General features: G+C 52.2%; 1 protein-coding gene across 3 annotated transcripts in view; it reads right to left on the reverse strand.

The window, feature by feature from the left end:
• The window catches only part of ZNF609 (zinc finger protein 609), a 63,254-nt gene that overhangs the window by 35,066 nt on the left and 14,227 nt on the right, over positions 1-13,961 (reverse strand). The window lies entirely within an intron of this gene.

Here is a 13,961-nt window from a genome sequence, read left to right on the forward strand (position 1 = left end):
AACTTGAAGAGCTCTGCAGGCAGAGACACCAAGGTGGTTTTTCATTATGCTTTCTGATGGTGCTTTACGGAGTTCCTTTTTCTAGATCCAAAAGAAATCCCTGGGTAGGAATGCTCTGTCCCACCAACACTCTCTCCTCCAAGTTAATATCATAACTGTTTATGGAGTCAAGCCTACCTTGGTTGGAGGACTTGATGATCCTTGTGGTTTACTTCCAACTCAGGATATTCAATGGGTCATGACTTCAATCATCTGTTCATGGACCATGGTGTGATTCCCAGGTGGGATACAGAAGCCACTAGCCCAGAGCCTCAGAGAAACTCCTCCTATGAGTGTGCTTTTAACAGTGCCTTGTTAAGTGTGAATTAACCCAACCGAACCAGAGCAGCCAATCCCAGGTCCTTTGGGAGAGGCACGGGGCAACATTCAGCCCACAGAAGCACGTTAAGCTTCCTCCAGCAGCTCTAGCTCTGCCCCTTAGGAAGCAGATGGCATCCAAACTATATTTTGCTTCAAGGCCATGCAAGTTTGGAGAACACATGCCGCGTATACCTACATAGCTCATCAAGGAAGAAGTTCAGCTCCCTGTCACTGCACAAGTTGTCAAACAAAGTCACAGCAGATAGACATGTGATTTTTAGCAAAAACACTACCAGAAGGAGAATGACAGAGAGGGCAGTGTTAAGGCTGCTGTGCTCTGCTGAGCTTGGCACCTCCCAGGTGCTGAGAGCCAAACTACTCCAATGCGGCACCAACCTACTTTCAGATGGATCTCCATACAGAACCTCACAGATCATCTGTATCACACTGCCACCATCACATCCTCAACACCAAAAGCTACAGCAGCTATCACCCTCATTACATCAGCTCATCACAGGAGACAAAAACCAATCCATAAGCAATCCATTGTGGGGTGTGAGAAGATGGATGTGTGCATCAGCAATGTTCCCATTAATCCAACCACATTGCATGCAGATCTCTCCTCTCAGGGATTCAGTCACCTCAGCCACAAACTCCTGAAACTTCCCTGACTGCTATTAGATCTCCTTAGGCAGCACGTGACAAATTCAAACAGTTGTGGAAAATTTATAGTCCTCCAACCCCCCAGCAGGAACAACAATCTGGAGCATTCGGGACTTCCTAGGATGGTTCTTTGTGCTCACCCACAAATTGTTTTACAAGACGAAGTCCCAAGAGCGGTACTTAGTCTCAAGCAAAGATTATTTTTGGCAGCTTTATCAGAACAGTTCTCACTCCCTTAATCTCTCTTTGGATGAAAGCACGTTTAGGAAAACAGTCCAGATGCTGGAATATCAATAAAACAAAAAGCTGTGGTACAACGCAGTCTTGAAGAGCCCTTTACAAATAAACACAACTTGGGGGGGGTTCTGCTCAGCAATGCCAAACCTCCACTCATAAACCAGAACTACATGCTCCCCTCCCCAGGAATCGGAAAACAAAAGCTGGTTTGGGTTACCCAGCTGCAGGACACACATGCAAGAACTGCTCTTGCAACTTTCCTGCCCCTAAATGGTCAAATTACTCATACCACTCCATGGATTTTTTTAATCAACTATTCAGAAATAACAATTTATAAAAGGAGTTACAGCCAAACCAAGAATCTTGGGCTAAGAAGACATTACAGGAAACACGCCATCAACTCTAAGTGATGATCTGGAGAGCTGATGAAATCTCCCATCACAGCAACAGGTTTATCCACTCCTCACACATCTTAGTTTGAAAACAAGGGCTTTGAACCTCATAGCAGCATTTCTCACTCCCAACAGCACTCATCAGCAACAGCTCAGTACCACTGAATCACAGACCAGTTTGGGTTGGAAAGGATCCTCAAACTCCTCTCTTTCCAATACCCTGCCATGGGAACGGACACCTTCCACTAGACCAGGTTGCTCCAATCCCCATCCAACCTGGCCTGGAACACATCCAGGGACGATGCAGCCACATCTTCTCTAGGAAACCTGTGAAAGGGCCTCCCCAACCTCACAGGAAACAATTTCTTCCTAATATCCCATCTAATCCTGCCCTCTGGCAGTGGGAAGCCATTCTCCCATGTCCTTGCACCCCAGGCCCTTGTCCAAAGTCCTTCTCCAGCTCTTTTGGAGCCCCTTTAGGCACTCGAAGGTGCTCTAAGGTCTCCCTGGAGCCTTCTGTTCTCCAGGTGAACACCTCCAGTCATCCCAGCCAGGCTCCAGAGCAAAGCAGCTCCAGCTCTCAGAGCATCTCCATGGCGTTCTCTGTACTCATTTCAGCAGCTTCTGATGTTGGACCTCCAACTAGAGGGAGCTTTGCAGGTGGGGTATCACCTGAGCAGAGCAAAGCCCCCTTCCCTCCACTTGCCAGATCCACTCCTCTGGATGCAGCCCAGGCTGGCTTTCTGGGCTACAAGCAGACATTGCCAGGTCACATCCAATTTATCACTCACCAGTATCCCCAGGCCCTTCCCCCAGGGCTGCGCTCAATCTATTCTCCACCCAGCCTGTGTTTGTGCTAGGGATGGCCCCAGCACAGGGGCAGGACCTTGTACTTGGCCTCACTGAACTTCATGAGGTTCACACAGACTCACCTCTCCAGCCTGCCAAGATCAACCTCCTGAAGAAATCCAGGCATACCACAAGATTCTCTCCAACTCCAAGGCCACTATTAGTAAAAATGACACCATTTCCTCCTCCTGAACCATGCTGGCCATCTCCAGCAGGTCTAGGATGACTTTCATCATCTACTCCCAGAGGATTCAGCCTCATTTCCAGCTGACAAGTCTCCAGCATATTGAAGAAAGCTTATTAAAGCTTATTTCCCCCCTCCCCTCCCAGCCAGAGAGGGCAGGAATGCTAATGGCATCCCATTAAACGAGCCAGAAGAAACCAAACCCACCCAAACCAAGGCCCTGTCTTTGCCCTTCCCACTCATTGGCAATCTCAGTGTGAAGCACGGTTGTCAGAAGATTTCTTGGGTTTCCTTAAGTTCCTCTGCCAAGTTCTGATTAAAATCCTCCTAAGTGGTTTTCTCTTTATTCCATTTCCTAGAACTGAGAAGCAAAGCGGACCTGAGAGCAGCTCTGAGTGCTGGAGCTAACAGCCCCCAACACAGCCAAGCCATCTGAGTCTCCCACATCGGCTCATTAGGATCAATGGGAAACTGAAAGCAATGCTCCTTCCATCTCCCATATCAGACCATCAGCTCCCAGAGGAGACTGGGTTTTAATGGCCTCGCTCACTGGCAGGAGGCTGGGATTGCTCAGCCAACAGGGGCTGCTGAGGCACCTCACAGGGTGCTGCTTCAGTGTCATGTTTGAAACAGGTCGTCCAGGAAAAAATGTTCCCAAAGGCTTTTGGGTAACATATAACAGTGGAGCAGTGGGTAATGAGCAAAGCACCGCACTGTAACATCTCTATGCCCAAAAACATCCAATTTACTCCAGTCTCTCACCCCTACTTGACATGTTCTGGTTCATGATGGTGGCTTCAGAAGAGACAGCAACCTTTCATCACAAGCTCCTTGTGCTACTGGCTTGAGATCTGCACCAAACTGGATCCCCTCTTTGCCTAGAAAAATCTGTCTGCTTTGGTGGCCTGGAGGAGGAAACCATTGGTCTCTTGTCCAGAAGCAACAGGCACCTGCAAGTCCAGTCACTCTTGTTCCTGTGGCCAAAGGCTGGAGGCCATTGGGTCACCACGAAGATGGCTCCTGTCCTCCCAGCCAAGAGCAGCTGAGGAGAGCCCCTTCCCTGCAGGAAGGAAGATGCATTTGATCCCAGGGCTCAAGCACACTGAGAACAGGGTACAGGGGTGGTGCAAGGGAACCCCCAAACAGCCTCTGTTCGTACAAGAAAAAACAGAAGCAGATGTGTTGCTGCCCTCTCTGCTGTGTCTTCCTCCTCTGCAGAGCCCCACACGGGGAGCTGCTCGTGCCACAGCCAGGCATTACTGATGAGTACACAGCCTGAAAATCCCAACACTTCCATTTTTTAATGCCATGAACCTTCTAATGGGTCCCTGAGGGCACAGGAAGATACTGACCCTACTGAGAGACCACATGGACAGGACACATGCTGGTGCAAGCTACCATTGAAGGATCCATCACAGGGAACACCAACAGCTCCTGTTTTCTTGGTCTGGAGGAAGCACCAAGTGGAGCAGAGGCTGTGAGGCCCTGTAAAGCAGGGCATTTTCCTGGGACATGGCTCTTCCACATGCCAGGCAATGATCTGGCAAAGCCATTGTGTATTTGGTCACATTTGGGTGTGGTTTCACACACAACCTTGGCTTTCTGTATGCAAGAGCCAGACCCAGCCCAAGAGCTAAACCACCTGCTCTCCCCACTATCAAGAGGCTTTGACTCCACCCCCAGGTCCAGGAAGGTCTGCTCATGGCCATAGGGGTTTGACCAAATGGCTGCTTTCCTTCAAAGAGCCATTCACCATTCAGCCCCTCCAGCTCCCTCACCCTACCCACAAAGCACAGCATTAATAGCCAGCCTGTACGACCATAAAACACTAATGCCCAAAGAGTTCCTGCAGTTCTGAGCAAAGAAAGAAACTTTCCTGTCAGCAAACCAGGTCCATGATACATAGACATCCAGTCACCCTCCTCCCCTCCAAGCCACAGAACAGTAAACAGCCCTGGAAACCTTCAAACCCTGCTCTGTGTACAAGGCATCCGGTAGAACCACTGGTCCCCCCCGGGCAGAAGAGGCGCTGCCAGCAGGGAACAGCTCTCCTTGATGATTTTGTCACCACCTCAAAGAGCTGTCTGGTGCCCAGCTGTCCTCCCCTTTCAGCCTTGGAAGGCAATTTCCCCCAGCCTCTGACCATATAGAGCCCAGACCCAGTGCTCTCTTGTTCTTCCAAGCCTCTCTCAGCCATTTGATATCTGGAACTTGGCTCCAGCTTTCACAGATTCATAAATGCCAAAAAAGACCTGCAGTGGCTGGATGTCTAGTCCAGTCATTAACCCAGTGCCACCATGCTCACCACCAAACCCCAAGTGCCACATCCACACATTTTTCAAACACTTCCAGGGATTGTGATTCTACCACTTCCTCAGGCAGCCTGTTCCAATGCCTCACCACCCTTTCAGTGAACCCTTTCTTTATTCCTTCTCCTTGCAAAGGGGCATTCATTCTTTACATCATGGTGGTTTAGAGTACACAGAAGTGCAGACCTGGGGCTGGGTGTCCCACTGGGGAAGGTGGGTCAGGATCCCAACCTGGCAGGGCAGCACCAGCTGGAAATACTTGTTTGGAGCTGGTGTACCCACAGTAGCCACGGCCCTCAGTGCGCACCATGTCTGGTGTGGGACCACACAGACATCACAGCCTCTGCTCTGCACCGCAACGATGACGGAGCATCCCAGCTGCAGCGGTACTGGTGATTTTTGGGACGGTCTTCCCTTTCAGACAACAGACCCCAAGACTCCACTTGCCACCACCCACAGACGACCCACTGGGTAGGTGCAACTCTCCCTCATCCAGTCCAGCTTGAACACAGGACCAAGACCCAGCTCCAGGGTCCTTTTCCTGAGGGTTGATCCTGATAGTGACCACCAGCCACATGGCATGCAGGTGACTCCAGAACATGCCACAGCCATCTGCTAACCAGATGAGAGGGCCATTCCCAGTGCGGGAGGCAGTGTACCTGCACCCCAATGAGTGGAGGGAGGGGTGGGGGAGAGAGCTGAGGGAGTCTGGGAACAGTGTTTGTTTGCATAGTACCTGGGGAAATACCACAACACTGCATTTCCACAGCTAATTGGGGGAGCGAGTGAGCTTCCTGGAATGAAATTAGTTTCTGGCTTGGGGAAAAATCAACAACACATTTGTTGCTGCAATGATGCCTTCTCTACCCACAGCACCCTCGTGCTCTCCCCCAGCAAACCCCATGCTCAAGCCTAACAGGAGCAGCCAATCGATGCAGAGGACAGGGGAAACTGAGACACAGGCTCCAGTATTTGCATAAAGGGAGGGCAGCCCAGGGGCTTCTCTTACTCCCTCAGCACCAGACAAAATCCACTTCTGAGCTTTATCACAAGCCATTCTCTCACCAAAACATGGTGACGTCCACATCCCAACCAGAATCTCAGCTCAGGCCTGCAGAGCAGGCATGCTCTCCATACTATTCATCACAACACATTCCAAAGCATCCCAAGTGAATGAGGGCCAGACAGCATTTTGAAGTAAATCTAGATACCAAGTTTTAAAGCCACTTCAATGTCAAGAACAGGAAAAATCAGCAGATGTGAGTACCATCACCATACTGTACAAAGCTCCATGGTAGCATCTTCCTGCAAAGGGATTTATCCTGCCCACAGAACACTGGGATGGAGCTGGCACCACTCAGCTGGCAAAGCTGGGGGCACAGGAAGGGGAGGGATGGGAAGCACATGCACCATGTGCTTTCCTGGGTTGAGCAGAGCTCACTAAAACTACCGTGAGCCCTGTGAGAGGCCAGTGAGGCCCTAAAACCTTTACACCACGGCATGGCCCCAGCAAAGCCCCCATCTCCAGCCCCAGATGCCATCATCACTGCTATGCCCCCCTTTCCCCCAGCGCCATCACCACTTGCCCATGCACCATCCATCCCAACTCACCCATCCGTGTCAGCCCAAAACCTGAGCTCACCCCAGAAAACCCTGAGCACATTTATTTACATCAGATCAGTTCCCTGATCTGGTCTGTGGGCAGGAATGAGTAACAGGGACAGGAATATCTCGAGCAGATGTTGTCACCAAATACAACATATCGTCAGGCTGCTGGTGGCTTTAAATCATTCCGGAGCTCAGCAGTTGCTTCCCAGCCCTGGGCTGCTCTCCCAGCTGCTGCTCAACAGCTCCAAGCCCTGGGGTGGCTCCTCTTGCACCCAATGAGCACTCAAGCTCCAGGCACTGATCACCAGGAGGTAGGAATGTCACAAAACCACCCCAGAAAGTCCACAGCAATCACCACTGCCTTTTCTCCTGCCCACCTTCAGCTCTGGGGATTTAAGTGCCCTCTTGCCCAGCACATCTGCAGGGCTGTCTGCACACAAGGATTCACAGGGAAGATGGATTTTACAGCTCCAGCCCAAAGCATCCTCAAGAGTAGCAGCAGAGCAATGCAGCACTGTGAAAGCAGTGGCACAGAAGATGTCGTGCCTGCAGAAAACAGGGAAAATGCAGTGAATCCCCAACCAAGCAGCCTTTAAAAGCATAGGAGGGGAAATACAAGCAGCCTGTGCTCTGCTGCCCTTTCCCGTGGCCTCCCTGGCTGCCGGGTGGAGAAGCAGCTTTGCTCATTAGCGGGTTATTCCTGGCACACTCCCCCTGCATCAGCTCCCCGGCAGGGCTGCGGGAGCAGCTCACTGGGTTTTGAAGCCTTCGGGGTTGCACAGCGCTCCAGAGGCGCAAATCTTCCTTTAAAGAAATCTCTCTCGGCAGATAAATGGTGCTGTGTAACTGGGGTCATTAGGCTAATGAGCAGCTACAGCCAGCCTGGAAGCAAAGCAAAAAAACACCACAGAGTCTACCAGAGCCCGTTAGCCTCAAAATCTGACCCATCTTCAGCAGTTGCCCTTGCTCTCAAGGGAGGAATCAGGTCCATGAGTCAGCAGGATCAATCATCCACCGGCCTTCCCATCAAAATCTCTCATCAAAGCACTGGGGGAGCAGATTTGCAGGTCTCTGGCACTAAGGAAGCCGAGAAGGGGCTGTTCCTCCTCTGTCCCCCCTCTATCAGCCCCATCATTACCATGGTGTCATTCCGCTCTCACGCTTCAGGAATGAGGAGGTTTTTTTCTCTTCTTTCCCAGCGCTGCTCCATTTCATGCCACCATGTCCTTGATGGGGAGCCACATGTCCTGCTGTCCATTCTGGCCGAGTTTAGGCCATGTTTTGGCATGACAGCCAATTCACTGGGATACAGCAATGCTGATGGGTGGGGCATCAAAGCTAACTCAGCCTTTTAGTCCTTCCTAACACTGCCATCTGGGAAAGCAACCGGGAGAGATGCGATTTTCCCTTTGTAAAGCCTTCAGAGGTGGGATCAGCTGGAACTCCCAGCCTGCTACATCCAGTGGTTATAAAAGAAAGCCCACATATAAATAACCTCTCAGCAGGAGCCAAAACTCCAGCACTAACCCCATGGTTTGAAGTGAACGAGGCCAATTTCCTCCTTTGTAGCTCTTGACACATGTTGGCTGCGTGCCCCCTTCTTGCCTTGTTCCTAGAGCAGAAGGCTCTGGGCGGCGGAGCTGGGAACAATAAGGAAACGAGTGGTGTCATTCCCAAGGACTCCCAACACAGCTCTGTCAGCAGCTCTGGAGGCAGCCGATTCCAGCATGGCTGGAGAAAAAGAACCACGGCGAGAGGATCAGGCCAGAGCTGGTAGCTGCCTGCATGTCCCTGCCACCTCCCCGAGCTGCCCATGTCACACTGGCTGCCATTCACCGGAAAGAAACAAGCCCTGCAGGGCAAGGGCTGGGAAACAACTTCTCCCCAGGGTTTTGGGCATGAACAGGTCCCTACCCAAGCGCTGGGCTTGCCACAAGCCCAAAAATTCCCTGGGGAAAATGAAGCACAGGGTGAACACTGGCTCCTCCAAAGCCAGCTTTGGAGAGGCTGTAAAGCAACAACTGTTTTCACCAAAACAGCTCCACTGGGAGTTTCTCCACCCAAACTCTGGTCCCAAGACAAGGAGCTCCACATCAGTCAAAATCCCAAGCACATCTTCAAAGCACAATGCTGGGACCACCCCCAGCATCTCATCCTGGTTCTTTTCCACATCAAGAAATAGTTCCTAAAAGTGTCTGCGGCCATCTCCTGTTGGACTTGGACCCAGCAGAGGGACTGGGAGATGTCACCCCTTCAAGATGGAATTCCTCACCCCAATGCTTGCCACTGCATGCAGAATCAAGCTTCATCCTTTACTCCAACAATGGAAAAATGGCTAAAAAAATGCAACCACGCCACTCCAGGTGAAGGATAAATGGTGCAGGACACCTGGCACCTGAAGGTCCATCCCACTGAGGCTGTAGGACTGGCACTGGAGGCACCATGCAGGTCTGCATCCCTGGATTAGGGCAAGGTCCACAAAGGTGACACCAAAGCCACCCTGCAAGCTGCTGGATAAGCCAGCAGCAGCAGGGACAGTGCACAGATGTATTTTTTGGGGTATTTCTTTCTTGGCAGCTGCCACTGGTGTGGTGTGACCACCCCAGTGTCTCCATTGCCACCTGACTCCCAGCACTCCCTCTGCTGCCACACTGTCCCCTCACAGAACCACAAGGGCATTTTCACACCAGTTTTGGTGTGAACACACTGCAGTGACCCCCCATCTTACAACAGCCTCTCTCAATCAGGTCACCCATGGCAGCGATGTCTGCTCTGAGCAGACACAGGGCAGCACCACACTGTGTCTAAGCAGAAATTCAGGGGAAAAAAAATCCACCGGTGGCTTCCACCTCCTCTCCCGCAGAGGGACACAGATGAATCCACCCTCCTGGCTGCCCAAAACCGCAGCACACGTGACCCCGAGAGGCTTTTCAGAAGAGCCGAGTCTCCAGCGGCTTCTGTTTGCCTTTCCCTTGTCTGCAGCAACATCACATCTGGACGCTCGTCAGAAGAGAAGGAGGAAAAAAAAAAAAAAAGCCCTCCCTCCTCCTGCTGAACAACCTCTCAATCAAAACAAAGCCGGAGCGGCAGCCAAGAGCTGGGAGGCTCTTTTGTTTAATGCTTAACATCCCCCGGCTGGGCCAGCACGCCCCGGAGTGCCGGGAGCGGGTGCAGGGGCCCGGGGTGGGCAATGTGGTGGGTGCAGGGCTGGTGAGCAAGAGGCCAGCTCAGCCACCAGCCCCAAGGGCAGCTTGGCCACACAGCGATGGCTGGTGGGGCAAAATCAGCACTGCTGCTCCGTGTACGGCCATTTTGCTGAGCTCGGCTGCTCACTGAGAGCTGCCATTCCCTCCCAGCACCAGTGTCCCTGCAAAGCAAAGCAAACTAAAGCCCAACTCAGCTCCAGCCATCCCAAGTGACGCAGAGACCGACCCAGCCACTGGTCACCATGCTCATGGGTCCACCAGCACAAGCTCTTTTCTCTCCCTGCTGCAAGTATTTTAAGCACCCACTGCTGCCCCTCCAAATATTTTTGGGAGCTCCAAGGACCTACCTGGGCACTGACCACAGCCAAAGGCAAACCTTCTCTAGGTGCTCAGCCCATCCCAGAGATCCTGGAAAGTCTCAACAGGGGTATCACCAGTGGATTTCATCAAGATCAGCCCCATCCCTGGAGAAGTTACCACCTGTACCCTAACACACTGGCGGCATTGGGTTTCAGGAGAGCACATAGCAAGCCAGGACACAGTCAAGATCCACACCAAGGAAAAGGATATTTGAGATATTCAGCTCAAGAGGCTTCACCCCAGAAAGCAACAGTCACAGCCACGGGGTCACACTGGCAAAACATCCCATGGAGCCCAAGGAGCAGGCTCCATCACTGCTGTGTCAGACATGGGAGCAAGGGTGAACTCGCCTGTGGACAGAGACATGGAGCACCAGCTGACAAGGAAAACTGTCCTGCAAAACCCAAAGCAAAGCTCCTTCCTACACTCAAAAAGGACTCAGTGGCTGCCAAATCCTACAGCCAGATACTGGTAGAACACAAAAGCAGAAGTAGAGACAAGTGGGGTGAGCTGGTTGGGCCATGAGCTGTCTTGCAGCATTGAAGCATCTCATCAAGGAAAAATATCTTCCTGCTAAAGCGCTCGTTATTCCAGCCATGGAGATACAACAGAGCCTCCTGGCTGGTGGCTACCGGCTCAGCACGTATCTCTGTTGTCCGACCTCCAGGGAAGTCACCCACCCCAGGCTTCAGCAGTGGAGGGACAGACAGCCTCCCTTTCTTCATCCACAGATGGAGACCAGCTCCCCAGCCTGAAACGGAAGCAGGAGCAGTACAGGGTTAAGCAAAGGACAAGCTGACGGAGACCAAAGGTTGGGCTGAGTCACACTCTGGCTGTTCCTGTTTCAGTCTGAGCAAGTTTCTCGCTTCCCAAGCACGGTTTGTCCCCAGGCCAGAATGAACCTGCCACCTTAATCCTCTCAATGCACTGCCTGGAGGAGCTGCCTTCCCTCCCACAGCCAGCACATACCTCTGCTCTTGTCTTGTCCTTTGGACTCCACACGCAGTTTTTGGGACATCGTTGCAGCTTTCGGGAGACAGGACAAGCCTAACGCCACATCCCACATTGCATCCCATTGGTCCTCCACCCTGCCCCAGGCATCCACCCAGCCAGTCTCTTCCTCAAGACACAAAACTGCTTTCCCACCCCTTACCAAGCAGACACCTTTCTTCTCGCCCACGGCTTTCCCGACCCAAAGGAAGCCATCCAGCTGCCCCCAGGAGGCTGATGAAACACAGACAAAGCTTCCTCCTAAGTGACACATGTTCCTGCAGATCCAGACATCAAATCCCTTCTCAAAACAGGGATCAGCCCTCCAGCCTAAGCTTTCACCAAGGGGGTAATGCTTGAATCTGGACAAGTAAAATGGCAGAACCATTCTCACCGGGTGTTGGCACAGAGATGATAGAATCATTTGGGTTAGAAGTGACCTTAATGCCCATCTTTTTCCACCTCCTGCCATGGGTAGGGACACCTGCCACTAGACCAGGTTGCTTCAAGCCCTGTCCAACCTGGCCTGGAACACTTCCAGGGATGCGGCAGCCACAGCTTCTCAGAGAAACCTGTGCCAGGGCCTCACCACCCTCACAGGAAAGTGTTTCTTCCCAATATCACATCTAACCCTGTCTCCTGCAAGTAGGAAGCCATTTCCCCATGTCCTGGCACTCCTTGTCCAAAGTCCCTCTGCAGCTCTCCTGGAGCCCCTTCAGGCCCTGCCAGGGGCTCTGAGCTCTCCCTGGAACCTTCTCCTCTCCAGGTGAACACTCCCAGCTCTCCCAGCCTGGCTCCAGAACAGAAGGATTCCAGCCCTTGGAATTCCATGGCCTCCTCTGGACTCTCCAGCAGTTCCACATCTTTCTCATGTTGGGACCCCATGGCTGGAGGCAGCTCTGCAGGTGCAGTCTCACCTGAGTGGGGCAGAGGGGCAAAATCCCCCCCATCTCCCCTGCCTTCCACATGGGGGGACAAGCCCAGGACACAGAGAGGTTTCCAGGTGCCAGCACACACAACCAGGGTGCGTGGAGCTTCTCATCCACCACACATCACATAACATTGGCATTTCCGACTGCAAAGAGTTTTTGCAGCTGTATCAAAGAAAGATATAAATCTTTAATAGGAAAAATACAGCAAAGTCATGCAGGGTACGACCCAAGGTCCAGCCAGTTCCAGTGTTGGCTGTCACAGCAGCCAGCACAGATGCCTCCAAAGGAACACAATAGCCAAGCATGCTGAGGTATTTCCCAAAACAAATTCCTAAGCTTCTGTCCTCCTCATGCTTTTTCCAAGCCAAAACACATTGCCCTGTACACCCTCTGATGAGTTTCTGCTCCATAAACCCACCCCGGTGCCTCAAAGGTGTGGACTTCCAGCATCCACAGCTTTTAGCAGCAGCATTCCAGTCCATCATGCAAAAGAGCATCAGCTGCTTTTCCTGGTTTCATTCACTTTGGTTCCACTGCCAGAACAGACAAAGGAACAAGATGTCTCCACACTGCTCCTGAATTTTTCAGGCTTCAATCACCTGCCCCAGGAATCTTCCTCTTAAGTGGAGGAAGCACCAACCTGTTTAGCAGCTCTTGTCCCATAGCCATCCTGTGGCAAACCATCCCCACCACCCTTTTCTATGTATATGCTCCCCAACAAATCTCTGGTCTCAGCCTCTCTCCCAATGCACTGTGCCCTCCCCACCCATCCCAGTGCCCCCCACACTAAAGCAGAAATCCTCCTAGGGAACCTCTGGCTGCAAACATGGTGTCCATTGCTTCTCATACTCCCCAGCCACTCTCCTGACACCCTGGCACACGCTGATGGCAATGGGGCCAAGCCAACCCGAACACACACACTTGTGATGCTCACCCTGTGCGTGACATACACGTGGCTTCATGGGCACACACCAGCAACACCTCGTGTGCAGCTGGCACAGAGGAAAGCATAGACCTCCACATGCTCAAAGTCTTCCACATCTGAACCAGAAATCACATTAGGCACTGTGACTGCTCAGAAACCAGCAAAGAGTCCTGAAAAATGGCCACATCCAGACAGAGTGGCACAGCCACCCAGAGGCCGGCACCACAGATGGACAAGCTCACCCCTCATCTGCCATTGGCAGGGCTTTTTGTGCCCCTGGTGACCTGGAAGAGCAGCTTGGCCAGCTCAGCATCACTGCCACGTGTCACCCACAGCCACCCACCAGCCCTGGATCACCAGCACAAGCGGGACAGAGCCCATGTGCCACCAGCAGATCCAGGCATGAGGTGGTGATTCCTGTCAGCCCTGCTCCCTGTGATCAGCCACATGCCCATGCAGATCCCACATCCATTAACATGTTAAGGGATCCTTCTCTGCACATGATGCTACTGGAGAGAAATAAATTCCTTTAGGAGCTGCAGGGAGCCTTGACACACAAAGTGAAGCCAGCAGGACACAAAGCACAGGACAGACTCTTTGTGTCCCCTTGGGAGATGTGGCAGACAAAGCACCAGGACATCACCTTGACTTCAGAGTGATAGAGGCCAGAGAGCCTTGGACCTATTCAGCACAGCCAAAGTGCCGGGGAAAACCAAATCTCAGAGGGTACAGCAGGATGGTAGCCAGAGCACAGTGTCTGCAGGTGATTTGCTCACACATAGTTCCCAGAAGCCAGGCTTGATCAGTGTCAATCCACTGCCATGTCCAGACACCTGCACATTATATGGCCCAATTACCATCACGCCAAAACCAGGAGGCACCAACCACACACCAGTGCTGGCCCCAGCAGTACAAGACACACAGTCCCACTTCCTTGTCACCCACA

Source organism: Sylvia atricapilla, chromosome 13, assembly GCF_009819655.1.
Source record: "Sylvia atricapilla isolate bSylAtr1 chromosome 13, bSylAtr1.pri, whole genome shotgun sequence".
Classification (NCBI taxonomy): Eukaryota; Metazoa; Chordata; class Aves; order Passeriformes; family Sylviidae; genus Sylvia; species Sylvia atricapilla.